General features: G+C 33.5%; 1 protein-coding gene and 1 pseudogene across 1 annotated transcript in view; one reads left to right on the forward strand and one right to left on the reverse strand.

Annotated features, from left to right (window-relative positions):
• The window catches only part of LOC102893768 (T-cell surface glycoprotein CD1a), an 85,441-nt gene that overhangs the window by 15,700 nt on the left and 57,468 nt on the right, over positions 1-12,273 (reverse strand). The gene's annotated exons all lie outside the window — the stretch shown is intronic.
• On the forward strand, positions 5,721-5,839 carry LOC112469120 (annotated as a pseudogene).

Here is a 12,273-nt window from a genome sequence, read left to right on the forward strand (position 1 = left end):
CAAAAAGAATAAAATATCTAGGAATAAATCTAATGAAACATGTGAAGGACCTATATAATGAAAACTATAAGACTCTCTTTAAAAAAAATCAAAGAAAATACAAAGAAATGGAAAGATATTTCATGTTCTTGGATTAGAAGAATCAACATATTTAAAACGAACTTATTACCTAAAGCATTATACAGATTTAATGCAATCCCCATCAAAATCTCATTGGCTTTTTTTTTTTTAATAGAAGAAAAAATCATCAGATTTGTATGGAAGCACAAAAATCCCCTGAATCTCCAAAGCTATCCTGAGAATAAAGAATGAGGCTGGAGACATCACTATGCCCGACTTCAAATTATACTACAAAGTGACAATAATCATAATGACATGGTATTGGCAGAAAAAACAGACACACGGACCAGTGGAACAAAATAGAGAGTTGAGAAATAAACCCATGTTTATATGGGCAAATAATTTTCAACCAAAAAGCCAAAAACGTGCAGTGGAGTAAACAAAGACTCTTCTATAAATAATGTTGGAAAAACTAGAAAATCACCTGCAGAGGAATGAAACTAGACTTTTGTCTATCACCACACACAAATATTAACTCAAAATGGATCAATGACCTGAATATAAATCCTGTGACAATAAATTGCATAGAAGAAAACATAGGAACTAAACTCATGCTCCTTGGACTTAAAGAGGATTTTACTAATTTGACCTCAAAGGCAAGGGAAGCAAAAGCAAAAATTAATGAATGGGACTACATCAAACTAAAAAGCTTCTGCACAGTAAAAGAAATCGTCAACAAGGTATAGAGACAACCATCCAAATGGGAAAATATATTTTATGTTTATCTTTCTTTTCCTGACTGTATGAGCTAGTTCTTGTATTTCTTTTTCTTTAATTTTCATTCTTTAGTCTCTCCTTTTCCTTCTGATTTATCTCTAGATTTCTGTCTTCGATATCACTAATCCCTTCTTCCCTTTAGTCAACTCTATTTCCCAAGCTTGCTATTTTATTCTTTATCTCTTTTAGAGTGATCTTAATCTCCAGAAGTTCTTTTTTTTTTTTTTTTAGGGTTCTAATTTTTTTGCTAAAACTCTCATTCTGCTGATCTTTTTTTTTTTTTCCTTGTGGTAGCTCTTATTCTCAAATCACTCTCTCAGATGTATTGATGTGCAGGTGTTGTATTATTTGTGAGTTTTAAATGTTCAACTCATTGTCATTTCAAGGGGAGAGATCTGGGGACATCTCTCACTCTGCCATGCTTCTGATTGTCACTTTGAAAATTTTCAATATTTCAGTACCTCTAAAAAGGATTTTTTCCTGCTTTTGAAATATGAGGCCCCACATTTTGCATTGGACTCCAAAAATTATGTAGCTACCATTGCTTATACCTTTGCATGTAGAGTGGGGAAAGTGAGAAGGAGGCAGTTTAGGTTTGGGTATTAAGGAGAAGAAAGAGAGATAATAAATGCATGAGGAATGGAGTTCTGATACCAAAGGGTTGGGAGCTGGTCAGAAACACCCAGGGGCATAGGAGATTCAAGAAAAGAGGGAGAAATCAAACAGGAAGAGTGGGAGGAGAAAAAAAAAAGGAGGATTGGAAAGAGAAGTGGAACAAAGCCACAAGTTTCTTCAGTTCTGCTCCTTTGGGCTGAGTTGATCCCAGTATATGCAGGAAGCTGCTGGTACTTGAGTCATGGTCCCACTGAGGATTTCAGCTTTCCCAGGCAGTTCCACTCCTGAGCAAACACTCAGCTATGGTGGATAAAGGACAAGATCTGCAGAAGGAGAAAGAGGAGTGGCTTCTCAGGAGCTGGATGAGAAACCTTGAGAACTGGGAGAGCTGAGAAAGAGCAGATCTGAAGGCAAAAATCAAGAGATAAAATGGGGGCAGAGGAGGTAACCAGGACATGTGAAAAAAGAATTGGGAGAGAATGAGATGAATATATATAGGTCACTGATAATCATGTGTTTTCTGACCACGGGAAACCCCAGAGAAGAGAACTGAGATGGGTTAGATATATCCTATTAGAACTCGACCAGGCAGGATATCCCAGCTAGTCTACTGGAGAGTCCAGCATTCTTTCTTATGTCAACAGATCCTCTGGGAATCCCTTGCTTGATTCATTGATGCTCAGGCCTCAAGCATGTTCACGTTCTTTTTAACTGCTGCTTTGTGGTGCTTCCTAAACACTATCATTGCTCTTGAATTTCTCCCCTGTAAAGCTCTCCTTAGAACCCAGATGTAAGCTCCCGTCCCGCACAGTCTCACACACTCATCTAACACCCGCTTCGCATCAGCAGAAACCTCAGCTTCTCTGCTAAAGAGATCCACTGCCTCCTATAACTATGTGCCTTTTACTGAGCTTTGATTGTCCCCACCACTAGGCTTCAAGCTTTTCTCTCACCTTCCTGGCTTCCAACATCACTTCATGCGCCTGATGAGTGCTTTTCACCTTTCTATGCAAATCTCTTGCACTAAAGAATCTTAGAACTAAAGTCAAGATGAATTCCTGGATAGGACACTAGCTGGATATAGTGAACTGGAAAATTATATCAGTATTGTGGCCTCAGTCTCCTTATCTGTAAAATAACTAGGTTGAAAAAAATAAATGTTTTCTAATACTATTACTTTTGCTCTAACATTCTATGTATCTTACTGAACTCCCATTCCTTCCTACTCATGTGTTCTTCTCCTTCCCCCACTCTGCTTCTCCCTCCTTCTTTCTCACTCCTCCATGTCTTAGCAGTCATTCTCCATTTAGCCTCCATTTCAGCTCCCAGGACTCCTCTCCATTTTTTTATACTCCCTCTCCATTCAATCTAATCTGTCTTTCCACTCAACTCACTTTCAAACCTAAAGCATTGTTTTATTATATGACCTTTAAGTTCCTGTGTGTAATATATAAAACACAGTTATGAATACTATTTCTGGCAAGATGGCATACTACATAACTTGAAAAAATGTATAATACAAACACCCAGAAATACAAGATTAAAAGAATGTATTTTAATTATTTTTGAATGCAGAACTACATTCAAAATGAAATAAAGGAACAACAAAAAAGAAATGGGAACTTAGAGTCAAACAGGATCTGACACTAGGCATCCAAGGCATTGTGTGGGTTCCTGGGGTTTAGTTATCATGGTTACTTGGATCAGAAGGTAAGGCGCTGGGACCAAAAGTACAAACAAAGTGAAAGTTGGAACTGAATCTTCTGCTACACCCTCATCTCAGTGACAAGGTGAACTAGAAAAAATCCACCTATTTGTACAGGGGAAGAAGCTTGTTATCTCTATATTCTCTGAATGTTGATTTATTTGTTTGTTTCTCATTCTAAAAATTACTAATCACGAATCTGAGATTGGAGTTCAAAAATATTCTACATGTGTGATCCTGAAATAACAGAGCTAAGGAGATGCTGAATATGAAAAAGAAATTAAGAGATATAAAAACGAAAATAAAATCTAATACCTGCCCAATAATAATTTTGTTAGAAGAAAAAACACATAATGAAAAGAGGAAATATATGAAGAAATAATGGCTGAGAATTTTCCAGAATTAAAAAAAAAAGGCATAAATTTTTTAGATTCAGAAAAGACAAAAATTCCAAAGTAAATTATTGAGTTTGAAAAACAATATTTTGTAAAGAAAGCAACTCAAAGATATTGGTAACATAGAATATAAATTAATTTAAAGCAAATTTTATTTTTCTTATGTTTTAGTTATTTCTTAAGTAATAATTCAATCAACATATAGTAAATACCAAGGGCAGTGCTAAACACTGAAATTAGACTGAGTAAAGAAGATAGAAGCTAAAATTATAGAGAAAGAAACATGTAAATGAACCATAGATGTTGAGTGTGATAATTCTTTAATAAAGGAAACTACTGGGATCTGGTAAGTCTCAATTAAATGTTTTAACTGTATTTGCAATGCTGACATGGCCTTGCTCAATCAGCCCCAGAATATTGGCTGCAGTAATCAGATAGGACCTAAGCAATGAGACTATACATCCATGAGAATATTTCAAGTGGTTTTTAATTCAGAAATTTCTAAAGATAACCAAAAGTGTGATTGAAACATAATGAACACCACATATAACACCTTGTGTATAAGATATCACCTTCTAAATCTTCAATAAAAAGCTGATAAAAATTCTTGGACAGTCAGAGAATAGTTCTTGGCCATACTTATTAATTCTCACCTTTTCTAGCAATCACTAGATACTAAGGATAAAAATTCACACACCTTGTTAAATGCCTCTTTTTGTACTGATTGCATTTAATATTTTCTTTTTTCCCCTTGACAAATTTACTTTGTCAAGGCTCTTCTTATCAGAAGGAAGGTAGATAAAGGCACTCTTTCTTATGTTTACTCAATATTCTCCTTAGGAGCATCCTCTACAAAAAATATTTTAAGAAATTTTGATTTTCTCTAATGTTCAGAAAATGCAGCCTAAATATTTAATTGTTACGTTGCAATGACTGTTATACATTTGTATACTTTCCTTCTTTGCTCGATGACTAGGGGAAAACTTTGCCAACACCACATGTGTTAGTTTGCTAGAGTTGCCATAACTACCCACAGACTGGGTGACTCAAACAACAAAAATTTGTTTCTCACAGTTTTTGAGGTCAAAACCAAGGCGTCAGGTCTGGTTTCTCCTGAGGCCACTCTCTTTGGCTTGTAGATGGCCATCTTCTCACTGTGCGCTCATGTCATCTTTCCTCTATGCACACCCATCCCTGGTGTTTGTTTGTCCAAATTTCCTCCTATAAGGATACCTTCAGATTGGATCAGGGCTCACCCTAAGAGCCTGGTTTTAATTTAATTACCTCTTTAAAAGACATCTCAAAATATAGTCATGTTCTGAGATACAAGAAGTTAGGGCTTCAACATGTGAATTTTAGGGAGACCAAATTCCACCCATACACTGGATAGTTCCACTTTTCAAAATCTTATTCACTTTACTTCTTTACTTTTCAAAATCTTCTTGACTTTCAAATGTGTTTTTAAACAGAGGTGCCTTACAAATATCTAGACTTCAGAGACAGTTACTATGGCTTTTGAAAGTAACTTTTAACTTCCAAAACATCTGAACTCCTGTATTGTTTTCTTAATAATTGTTGCCCTAATTTTATATTTAAATTAATATCTCTGTTTTCTAACATGTATAGATAATTCTGTTTTTTTATTAAGCCCAAAGAAAAACATTATATTTTTTTCTCTTCTTTTACAAGATGTACTTAAAGAAGAAAAACAGGAGAAAGAGTTACTCCAGTGGTTATCAAGATTTATTATAAATCTAAAGTAATTAAGTTACTTTATTACATTGCACTGGCACAAGGACAGACACACAGAAGAATGGAAAAGAATAAAATGTCCAGAAACAGAGCCATATACATATAGGCACTTAAATTACAACATAATTGATACTGCATATCAGTGGTATTAGTCAATTAACATTAAAAAAATAAATTTTTACCTCTATTTCACATCACATACAAAAATGAAGTCAAGGTATATTGTAGGTCTAAATGTAAAAGGTAAAATAGTTAAGCTTCTCAAAGACAAAGCAGTTTTCAAACTGTGATCCACAGACCACCAGAATCAGCATCATCTGGAAGTTGTAAGAAATGCAAATCTTGGACCTCTTGCCTGACCTAAAGATCTAGAAATTCTGGAGGTATGTCCTAATAACATGTTTTTAAAAACATTCCTCTACAACCATGTCACTCTGAACAAACCCGATCCTGTCTGATCTCAGAAGCTAAGTGGGGTTGGGCCTGGTTAGTACTTGAATGGGAGACCGCCTAGGAAAACCAGGTACTGTAGGCATAAAAAAATAAAAAATAAGAGATTGTAAACTGACAAGGTCCTTGCAATCTGTGATGTCAACCAAGCGTTGCCTCGCCAAAAAAAAAAAAAAAGTTCCAGATGATCCTGATGTTCACACAAATTTGAGTATCACAGATTAAAGAGAATATTTTATGACCTTGGAGGAATAAAGAATTTACAGGAGTAAATAACAATAGTCATAAAGAAAAATATTAATAAATTATATTTAATCTAAAAAATCCTTTTTATCACAATACAAATTTAAGAGTGAAAAGTAAATCAGAGACTGGTAGAAGATATTTACAATGCATATATTCAACAAAAGACTAGTATACAGAAATTATAAAGAAATCAAATCAATAAAAAAAAAAAAGACTGACATCTTTCCCTCACCACACACACAAATAGCTAAAAACTTAAACTGATACTTCACTAAAGAGTGAATCTAAATGGCTAATAGGCATACGAATATATGCTAGGTGCCATTAGTCAACAGGGAAATACAACAACAATTGGATACACTACACCCACACCACATAGCTAAAATAAAAAGGGTTAATAATATCGACTGTGAGTGAGGATGTGGAGAAGATGGAAGGCAATTGGCATCAACACTATGAAAATCCGTTTGACAGTATCTATTAAATGTAAAAAATGTACAATCCGTGACCCAGTAATTCTATTTCTATACATATTCTTATGAGAAATGAATGTTTATGTTATCAAAAGACATACATAAAAATGTTGAAAGCACCATTATTCGAAATAACTAAAATCTGAAAACAATTCACTCATACTAATATGGGTAAATTGTGGTATATTCACACAATGGAATACTACACAAAAATGAAAAATAATCAATTATTGCTACATGCTATAGCATGAATAAATCTCACAGAAATAATGTTGAATAGAAAAAGCCAGACACAAAATCGAACTTACTTCATGATTCTGGTGACATAAACTTCAAAAACAGAATCAAAACTAACCTATGGTGGGGTGGCTCTATAGTGTAGTGGTTAGCAAGTCTGCTTTACACACAGAAGGTCCTGAGTTCATGGCCCAGATGGAGCCACGGACCATACCCCGGGGGGTCCCAGGCCTCAGGTGCACCAGGCCCCGGGTGCGCGCTGCGAGCGTGTGGGAGGAGACGCCCACCTTCAGCGATCTTTAGTTCTTAAGGGGAAAGGGCAACATCCATAGGTCAGTGGTGGAAGTGGGGGGTAGGGGAAATTAAAGAGGGGAAAAATAAATAAATAAATAAACAAACAAACAAACAAACAAACAAACCAACTAACGAACTAATCTATGGTGATAGAGATCAGAATATTTGTCAACTTTAAAAGGTAGTTGATGTAAAGTACAGCATAAAGACTATAGTCAATAATATTGTAATAACTATGCATAGCGCCATTTGGGTACTAGGCTAATCAGAAGGATCAATTTGTAAATATATAAATAGCAAACCATTATTCTGTACAGCAAGAACTAATACAAAATAATATCGAATGTGCTGTTATTGGAAAATTAAAAATAAATTAATCAAAATAAATAAATAATAAAAGGTAGTTGAGCTATGAGAGCAACTTCTGGATACTGAAAATATTCTTTAATTTGGGTACCAGGCTAATCAGAAGGATCAATTTGTAAATATATAAATAGCAAACCATTATTCTGTACAGCAAGAACTAATACAAAATAATATCGAATGTGCTGTTATTGGAAAATTAAAAATAAATTAATCAAAATAAATAAATAATAAAAGGTAGTTGAGCTATGAGAGCAACTTCTGGATACTGAAAATATTCTTTTTTAATAAATTTATTGGGGTGACATTGGTCAATAAAATTATATAGGTTTCAAGTATATGATTTTATAATACATCATATATATATTGCAATGTGTGTTCACTACCCAAAGTCAAATTTCCTTTTGTCACCATTATTTAACCCCCTTTACCCTTATCTACCTACTTGCTGCCCCTCTTTCTCTCTAGTAACTATTAAACTGTTGTGTGAGTCTATGAGTTTTTATCTCATTCATTTATTGCTTTCTGTTTTATATCCCCCCATATGAGTGAAATCATTTGATTCTCATCTTTTTCTGTCTGACTTATTTCACTTAGCATGACAATGTCGAGATTCATTCATGTTGTCACAAATGACAGTATTTCATCTCATATTATGGCTGAGGAATATGTACCACCACTTCTTTGTCCAATCATCTATTGAAGGGGCATTTCAATTGTTGCCATGTATTGGCCACTGTGAATAATATTGCAGTGAACATCGAGGTGTGTATAGCTTTACAGATAAATGTTTACAAATCGAGGAGGGTAGATACCCAGAGGAAGGATTGCTGGTTGTATGGTAATTCAACACCATACTGTTTTCCAGATGCTGTAACCAATTTACATTCCCATCAGCAGTATATGAGGGTTTCTTTTTCTCCACAACCACTCCAACACTTTTTATTACTTGTCTTTTTAATGTTAGCCTTTCTAATCAGTGTGAGATGGTATCTCATTGTGGTTTTAATTTGAGTTTCCCAGATAGCTAGTGAAGTTGAGCATCTTTTCATATTTCTGTTGGTCATTTGGATGCCTTCTTGGGAAAAGTGTCTGTTCAGGTCCTCTGCTCATTTTTTAGTTGGATTATTTCTTTGCTATTGTTGTTGAGTTATATGAATTCTTTATATATTTTGGATTCTATCCTTATTGAAAGCATTGTTTTCAAATATCTTTTCCCATTTAGTTAGTTGCCTGTTTGTTTTGTTGGTTTCTTTTGTGTGCAGAAGCTTTTTAGTTTGATATAGTGCCATTCATTTATTTTCCAATCATACTAAGTGAAATAAATCAGACAGAAAAAGTTGAAAATCACATGATATCACTTATATGCGAGATATAAACCTAAAAGCAGCAAATGAACAGGACAAACAGAGACTCATGGACATGGACAATAAACTAGTGGTTACCAGAGGGTAGCGGGGAAGGGAGAGAAGGTGGTAAATGGGGTAAATATGTGGTGACACAAAGAAATCTAACTATGAGAGCTGAATACACAGTGTAAATATATATATTCCTTACTGTTAAAGTGTACAGCTGAAACTTATGGATTTTGTTAACCAATGTCACCATAGAAATAAATAAATAAATTTGAAAAAATGGCAATAGTTTCCTGGTTGAGAAATCTTACCTAAAATATAAATAAAATTATATGTAACATGCAATGTTGTAGAAGTCTTCTGTATCCTTTCTGAATCACAATTTCCTCAGAATAGATGATACTGCCTGCTCAGAAGGATGACAAATAATATATGAAAAGTGATGTGCAATAAGTATTCAATAAAAGGTGCCTGTTAGTGCTTTGCCATTGGCTTTTGTACCAAGAGTATAAGAAAGAGCTAAACAAAAATGTTTCTGCATCTTATGCAGTCATGTGGTGGAATTCATTGCCCCACTGTATAACTCTGTATATCCAATTATGTTAATTTTTCATACAAAAATTTTTTTCACTGAAAAAAATAAAAATAAAATAAAATAAATGAAATAAAACCAAGATCTGTGAGTTTATTACTTATGTTTTCTTCTATGTAATTTATTGTTTCAAATTTGAAAATATTCTTTATCAGGGTAGTGGATTATGCTCAGATTCCTTCCAAAAAGAAGACTCTTAAACAGAAAAGGAGAGTCAGAATAAACTATCTTAACATGGAGTGTTTTATAGGTAAGACTTTATTTTGGAATATGATACTAGGCATTAGGATTGGGACATTGGGAAGAATAAAACAGAAAAGGGAGAGAAAGCCAATACAATGGCGTGTTATAAGTATGATAACCACTATGGAAACCTAGATTCTGATCCCATTAGAACCTTCTGTTGAATCATGCAAATTGTGCCACCTGAGAAATACAAGGGAAACCCATATCAATGACACACACCCCCTAAAGTCAAGGACTGTCCCATGGGGTGTTAATTCTCCACACTTGTAGTTGATCAAGTATCCCTGAGAGAACCACATCATGAGAAAAACCTTAATACAAAAATGAAAAACATGTGCAGTGCAGCTGAAGTTAGGGTCTGTAAACAGTTGCCTTGCAATGGCTGGGGGAAATGTGGGCTGAGAAGATGTGAGGCAGGACACAAGAGGCGACTGATGCTAGCATGTTTTTATGAGCAAGCAAATAAAATATGTAATATATACGCAAAATCAACCAATTACTTTTTTCATAGGAAAACTTCGATATGCCAGTCTGTTCAGTAACTGTTTAATTCCCAGTGACCCCTAGTGGTAAAATATAGACATTCACAAGCGACAAGTTACAACTCATTAATAGTCTCTAAAGAGAAATTCTTGTGAAATTCTTTGTTGCTCAGCTTCACTTCATTCTGAATTAAAAACCCAGTGCCTGATGTGGACAGTTAGCTGCAGTTACAGCTGTTCATCTGTTGGGACCCTTATCTTAAGCTACCACTTTAAGAAGAACGGGCAAACTCAGTTTGATACTTGCAAGTAAACTATATTGATACGGAGAGCTTTGTAGTAAGACTTTGCTGTAAGTAGAGGGTTTTATCTGACTCTGGGATGCTTCCACCATATTTTTCCCATAGTTACAGTCAGCCTGACATGAGATCTCTATATTGCATTTGTAATCTAAAAATCTTAATTTCTTCAGCTTTTGGTAATTACTTAAATCTCCAAATTATAGTATATATGATAAAGTACACCAAGTAAATTCCATTTCATTAATCAATTCCAAAACCACATTTAAATAATTTATATTTTCCAACTAGATTTATATTTTATAAAAGTATATTCAGAGGGATCAATTTTTTATATGAAAAAATTATACATTATAAAAACCAATTGGCAAATCATATGTTGAATTTTACCTGTAAAAATTTTGCTTTTAAGAGTTTTCTTTTGTAGCCATTATTTCTACCAAAAAGCAATTTTCCCTGATTGACTTGTACAGATCTAAATGTTTTTATGCAGTTTTATACACCAAAAAATTTATTTTGTGTTGGTATTGCTGCTATTCACATTTATTTTAAAATTTAGATAAAGCAAAAATAATTTAGCTCGTTGATGCAATTCTAATGATATATTCTATGATTTTCCTTTGTCCTGGATTAGTTCATTATGTTACTAATTTGTTTTCCCAACAAACTTCACAAGCTATACTATGAATGCTCTGGCCTGAGAAAAGAACATAGAACAGGAGTGACTATTCTCTATTATATAGACTATCATGTTTCCCACAATAAAGACACTTGGGCTTCTGGTTTTACAATCTTTATGACTTTAATTTCTTCTCTGTCATCTTAATTATTAAAATTGGGACATTCATTACAATGATGAATACAAATTGCGAGCACAGATATTCTTGCCTTTCTCTCAATCTAGAAGAAAAGTATAGAATATCACCACTTAGCAGGATGTTAGCTGTTAAGTTTTTGTTGACACCCTGTATGAAATTGAGAAGGTGACCTTTCACTTCTAGTTTCCTGGGAGTTTTGACTCAAAGAGGTGTTGGATGTTTCAAATGTTTTAATTCTATCTATTAAGATAAAAATATGATTATTCTCCTGTACTCTGTTACCATGGTGAATTATGTTTGATTTTTAAATTTTAAGTAAATCTTCCTTATCTAGGATAAATACCACATGGTCATCATAAAATACAACCTTTTTATACACTGCTAGATTTCATTAAATTTTGTTAAGAATTTTGTGTCTACATTTATAAGAAATATTGGTGTATAGCTTTCTTGTAATTTCTTTGTAAGATTTTAATAGAAGGAAATGCTGGCCTCGTGTAGTATTGCAAATGCCTTCTCTGCTTTCTCAAAGAGTTTATATAAGACTGGTATTTTTTCTTTAAATATTTGAATTCAACAAGCCTTCTGAACCAGAAGTTTTCTTTGTGGGAGGTTTTAATAACAAATTATTTTAAATTTTTTATTTACATTTTACTGTATTTTTATATTTAATACTTATATATAATATTTATAATATTACTAGCAAATTTTATTAATACCAAGGAAGTCAGATGTTCTTTATCATTTTAACACAGTTTTTTGAAGGAACATTTGCTTTTAATCTACATTTTCAAGTGTATTGGCATAAAGTTTTTCATACTGGATCTATCTTATCTTTTTCATGATAGGATCTGTGGTAATATTTCTTTTATTCTTAATACTGGTCATTTTTTTCTCTTTTAGTGTAAAAATGTTACTTACTAAAATGAAAGATATATTCTTGCCAAGTATATCAGTTTATCGATCTTTTCAAAAACAAACATTTAGCTCTATCAATTTTCTCTATTGTTTGTTGTCTATTTTATTGATTTATTCTTTATCAATGTTTTGTATTTATGTTAGGTTTACTTATTTTTTATTCTTGACTCAATGCGGAAGCTCAGATCACTGCCAT

This window comes from Pteropus alecto, unplaced genomic scaffold (genome assembly GCF_000325575.1).
Source record: "Pteropus alecto unplaced genomic scaffold, ASM32557v1 scaffold106, whole genome shotgun sequence".
NCBI classification, from domain to species: Eukaryota; Metazoa; Chordata; class Mammalia; order Chiroptera; family Pteropodidae; genus Pteropus; species Pteropus alecto.